This window comes from Sylvia atricapilla, chromosome 2 (assembly GCF_009819655.1).
Source record: "Sylvia atricapilla isolate bSylAtr1 chromosome 2, bSylAtr1.pri, whole genome shotgun sequence".
Lineage (NCBI taxonomy): Eukaryota > Metazoa > Chordata > Aves > Passeriformes > Sylviidae > Sylvia > Sylvia atricapilla.
The window spans coordinates 53,497,117-53,503,326 of record NC_089141.1 but is presented as its reverse complement, the minus strand read 5'-3'; positions in this window follow the sequence as shown (position 1 = coordinate 53,503,326).

The following is a 6,210-nucleotide window of genomic DNA, read 5'->3' as shown; positions in this document are numbered from 1 at the left end:
GGAAGAAAGGATGAGTGGTGAAAGTGTACCCAGGACAGAGCAGTGTGGATTTCAGTCCTGAACAAAGTGAAGGCTCTTAATAATAGTCAAAGGTTAATTCATGTGATATGTGCTGGAAAATCTGAGTTCTTCAGGTTGCTTCTCTGGAGGTGGAACAAGGAGAGAGAGCAGGAGAGTACTTGGCCTGAGATGAGCACACAGAGGAGACAGCAGCTGCAGGCAATAAGCTGCAGGGACCAAGGTGCACCTCCTTGGTAGGCAAGGTGGGAATGAAGGATTCTGACACCTCCAGACAAGCACTGATGGCAGATGCCAGAATAAGAGGAAGAAAATGCTAGGGAGAAAAGGTGTGGCTGTGGGAGCTAGGAAGCCCTGGAAGGTAGGAATGAATGAGGTGTCAACAGAAAACTGGAGATGAAAGGATAAGGTAGGATGGCCTGGAGAGTTTCCCTGTGGAAAGGAGGTCCAGAAAGATGAAAATGTAAGGAAAATTGCTGGGAAAATACGGCAATAATGTCATCCTGTTCCTTCGGTGAGCACTCAGCACAGTGCTGAGACAAGACTGCCATGGAGACAGGCCCTGGACCCAGCATCAAAGGCCTGATCAGGATCCAGTAGATGGGCTGTTTGTGGATTTCCCCGTCTCCTAGCTGGAGTAACTGGAAGATTGACACAGGGAAACATCTTGGCCATCAGCAGCCAGCACCTGCTGGAGCAGCAGTTGTGCACATTTGCTGTGTGAAAGGGGAAGCACAAGTGTTAAGTAGCCAGAATGAAATTTTGAAATAGGAAGTGTGTGGGATATGCTGGTAGCCATTTCTGCTTTCCCATGAGTCTGACAGATGCAGAAATCCTGGGGATTTGGGTCAGAGGAATCCAGCCTGTCCAGCTCTGGCACTGGCCTTGTGCCTGACTGCTGGGACCTACAGAAGGAGCCCTAGGGTGGACACAGTGCTGTTCAACAAGGAGAGCGAGCCAGGTGTCCTTGAAGGCACTTGGATGGGAGACTGGGGGAACCAGAGCTCTTTGTTGTGCACTCTTGAGAGGGACAGCTGGTAAGTGGGGCTGCTAACATGATAATCCAAATTTTCTTCACTATAGGGAAGAGACAGGGTCTCTTCAGCCTTCTCTATGCCTTTCATCCTTTCTGAGAATGTTTGTCTCCATCATCTTTGTCTCCATCAGTTGTGTCTCTCAGGGTTAGAGCTGCTCCTCTGCTCAGTCTGCTGGTCCACATCTGGGATGTGCTTCCATTTGAACCATCACCTTCCTCAGGGCTGTTAAAGCCTCAACTGGATTGCATTTTGCTACCCACAGTTTTCTCTAATTACACGTGATTTCATCCCATCATTTTTTTTTTATTTCAGTGACTTCTCAATCTTTTGTTACACTTCTAAGCAGCCCTGTGGCTCTGTTTCAGTCATAGACCACAAGTATTTTTCTAGTGTGACACAGCACAACATGCTGGCCATGTTAATGCTGTGCTAAACCAAGAAAATGCTGTGCCAGAGTATTTTCCTGTGAAAACATTGCAATTGCAGCTAGACATTACTACAGTCCAAACTAGCTTTTAGGAAATCCTCTGTTATAGAAGCATGGCTATATCCTCTGTGTTAAGACATAAATGAATACTCACATTCTTTTGCCTCATCCATGAAATGCATAAGAGGCCTAAAAACATATCCTATTCCAGTAAAACCATTCCAGCTTTTAGCTTCACTTCTGAGAACTCAAGCAGGGGGAGCTTGAGTCACAGTAACTCTTGGACAGAGATGAGAGCACAGTAAAATGGCTCCCAGGTGAGGCACATAAATTCTCCTTTCTCACATTATACTCCTTGATGGACAACAGCAGCCTTTTGGCAGTCACTGACTTGCTTTGAAGTGACCACAACACCACATTGTTGCTGATTTATGTAAGGCACTTTGATCCCTTTCTTGTAGGAAATGCTTGTAGGAAGGTCTTCCTAAGGACCTGCTAGCACTTTTTCATCTCTTTAAGCTGACAACACCTCAATAGATATGCTTCTATCTTTTTTTCTTTTTTTACCTTCCCAAAAATCTTCTTTAGTATCATCCTTAGCTTATGGAATAGCAAAAGTATTTTATTACATTATTTGTTTTATCATAGAGACACTCATCTGGGCTGCAAGGAGGCAAAAATGGATTAAAAAGTGAATAAAACAAGCAGGTCTGAAGAGAAGAGGGGCTGGCAACACTGGGGATTTATCTCTGTTTCATTTTGCCTCTGTGGATAACTGGAAATGCCTTGACTAAAATAGCAGAGAAAGAACCCAAGAGGAACTGCTGCTGCTTGGGGAAATAAAGCAAGTCAGATAATTTCAGATAAGTGACACAGGAACAGTGGGAGCAGCTGTCAAAAAGCAGTCCAGCTCAACTCCTGCAACTGTCCAAACAGCTCCATGAGCATCCAGACACTGCACTGTCCACAGCATCACCAACACAGTGCTGCGACAAGACAGGCATGTGAATAAAATTACATAGTCAGCTAAAAGCTGACACTGAAACAGGCTCCACAAGCATTCTACCCTGTTCTCTGGGCTCTCTCAAGCAAGCATCTGTCCATCATTCAAGCTGACTTCACTGTTTCATAATCACAGCCAGATGCTGGCAGGAAACTGGAATCAAGATGCTCTGACTAGGGCAATTCTCAGCCTGAGGAAAAGGTCTCCAGGCAATGAAAAAATTCTCACTGGCAAGGACCATTGAAATAAGGCCTTCAGAAGACTGCATTTTTTTCTTACTCAGTTCCTCCTTAATACTGAATTCAGCACTTTTTATTGGATCCTGGCCATCGATGGGTGTGACAGACATCCCTGGAATTATACAGACCCAAAACTACTTAAGTACTTGACATACTTGCTTACAGTCGTAACAAGACCTGTGTTTGTCATACTACACCTGATAATTAGCATTATTCTGTTGTTTACAGTAATAGCTGTGTGATGCATCATGAAAAATCCTGTCTTCAATGCACTGCACAAAGCCTTAGCAAAGCAATTCCACCTCCAGAAAACTCACAACTGAAACTGAGAAGGAAAATACAACAAATTGGTATAAATAAATAACTATTGGAGAAGAGGGCAAAATTGCTAACTGCAAGAGTGGGATGCCGGTATTGTATTCCTTTGAAACCTTGTGCCTATGAAAATTACTAATAATACTGTCTTTAAGTGAATTCTGCCTCTGAAGGGAGATGGGCAGTTAGCTAGGAGTAAGTTTCTTTGCCACCAAAGCCCCTGGGAGTCCTCCTCCAGTAGTGTCCTCAGCAGTGCTCCTGTTGTATCCACACGGCAACATAAAAACTCACAGTAAAGAATGAGCTTTGGTCATCGTTGCTCACGCAAACAGACAAGTCTGACAATTCCTTTTCTTCAATAGCTGAAGAATCAGGTCTCTTGTAACTGTCGTCTGTGAAACATGTTCAGCTTTTTAGCTAGTAGGCAGCTTACTTTGAATGGGCCCTACTCCTTAGTAAGTTTTCCTAACCCTTTTATGTCCACTCCTATCAAAGAATTCAAAGCTTATAAGTATGAGGACTGCAGGATTTTACTTCTTGCAACGAAGTTCACTGTAGCCATATAGCTTTTGTTTCTTAAATTCTTGTCTTGAATATGCCTTATCATCTGGTCTAGCCTCGGAAATGACCAAGCTCAGTACTTATCCATAGAGATATGCTCAGTAAGAGCATGAGATTGATCTGAGAAGTTTAATGAGTCTCAAAACTGGATTCAAAGAACTTGGTTATGCCCTAAAGACATTTAGAAGGTTTGTACACAGAAGCCATCCCTTTCTGTTCAAGCCGCTTTATCACCCAACACAGAAAGATAATGCATGCTTTCCGTTTCACGATGGTTGCTTTATGTTATCCTAGGATAGCAGCTGATAAAAAACACTCTCACCTCAGCAACACTGAGAATACCTTGTGTCCACAGGTCTAGTCACCTGTGCCTAGATAGGTGACTTCTCACCAGCGAAGACGCTCAGGGTAAACAGCCTCAGGGTGTTCCTGTGCTATCCTGTGCTGACACCAGCATACAAGACTGTGGATTTGGTATGACCCTCCTCCAGACCCACCAGACAAATGCAGTATCCCCTCAAATGCAGAAAAGAATTATTCCTTCCAACTTGGGACCAACCCGTTGTCATCTCACAACTTAGTCCTTCTTACTTTAGCTTCAGCAGCAGAACATTTTAACCAGTTTTTTTTTGCCTATAAGCATGTTGATACTCTCAGGCCTTTTCACTTTCCAGCTTTACCAGCTCATCGAGGATCTGCTCTTGCTGCAGCCTGTGTTGTGGTACGTAGCAATAATCAGTGAGGATAAGCTGTACTGGCTCTGTGGAGACCTGGACTGAACTGAGTGGACGTGAAGGATCAACACTTGATGCACGAAACTTGTTGTCCCACACTCTCTCTCCTGTGCGCTGCCACTGCTTAGCAAGACTTGAACATTCGTGAGAAGCACAGCCAGAAACCAGATCAGCTCTTCTAAATTAATGAATAGTGAAAAAGACATACTCAGCTGCCCTGCAGGTTATCCCACAGAAGGATCATTCACATCTACTCTTTCGTAAGCAAAAAAATCCCTGCAAGCAAGGCCTTTCATGTGATTCAGTTAGTTGTGCACCCAACTTAAATGAGAATTTACTCTTGCATAATATTAAATACAGTCAGCTGCAAAAGCAGGCTCTTTCTCACCACATCTTACCCTGCATTGGTGATCTTGTGTAACAGAGGCTAATCTTGCTTCAGAGCAGTAAGTAGGTAAGCTGTTTTTGATCACACGAGAAGAGATTGGTGGAAGTGTTAGTTAGCTTAGTAGTACTATAAATATTAATGTGGAGGTGAACTCATGCAGTCTCAGGTAGCAGATCCTTTCCTTGCTAAAAGGTGGAGCAAGCAGATGAGAAGAGCAAGAAAAAAATGCACAAAACGAGAACAAAAATTTCCAAATACTAACAGCACCTCACTGGAGAGATCACAATGCTGTTTTGTACTTTCAGGTCCTGGGAATTTTCTGTTCATTGGTACTTCATAGCATTAACAGAAAAATGGTTTTACAGGTTTGAGCAGCTGCTGTACCTTTCTGAAGGCAAGGGGTTCATTACAAGTAACCAACCAGGCAGGAAAAGAAAGCTGCTTTCAATTTCCAGCACTTCACCTTCAGGCAAGGACTCCGTCTGCAAGTGTGAGGGTGGATTTAAACAGGAGCATCTCCTGATCACTCACAAGGCTCTGACATTTCTGAGTGCTCTGAAAAGAAACTTCTAGAGTGTAATAGCTGGTGGAGGTGGCAAGATGTTGGCACTAGGCGACTGCATGGTGGCCTGTGTGTGAAGAGGCCAGAACTGCCCCATGCCAGATACAGCTGCTTGCAGCCAGCTCCAATGGACACATCACACAGCAGGGCTGAGCACCTCAGCCAAGATGGTGATACTGCTAAGAAAATGTATTTAGGAAAGAGCATGAGAAACAGCAGCAAAACCACCAACATCAGTTAAAAAAAAGAGGAGGAAGAGGTGCTTTAGGCATCAGAGCACAGATTCCCCTGCAGTGCATGGAAAGAACCTCACTGGAGCACATGAATATTTCCTGAAGGAACTATGTCTTCCTGGAGTGCCTGTATATAGGAGTAGGTTTATCCTGAAAGACTGCAGCCCATGGAAAGGATCCACAGTGGAGAAAGGGGAAAGTGTGAGGAGGCAGGAGTAAAAGAAAGGAGCAGTTATGGACTGACAGCAACCCCAATTCCCCATCAGTCTTGCATCACTTGGGGCAGACCATATGGTAGAAAAATTGGGAATGAAGATGCAAAGCTCAGCCTGGAAGATGAGTGGGTGAGATAAGGGAAAATTACTGGTTTAGTCTTTGCTTTTCACCACCCTACTCAATTTCTAATTTGCAATATATTTAATTTTCTCCAATTCTGGGTTTTATTTACCCATGACAGTAGCTAGCAAGTCATCTCCCTGTCTGTATCTCAACCTGTGAGCTCTTCCATCTTATTTTCTCCCTCTGGCCTCTTGAGGAATGGGGTGAAAGAGCAGCTGGGTGAAGTGTGAAGAGCACCTAGCAACAGGCCAGGTTAACTCAGCACAGGCTGTTGCATAGATGTGTTTAAAAGAAATTTAAAATTCACTGGTTCAGAATAAGCATTTGCCATAAAAACCTTCAGATTTGCATCTG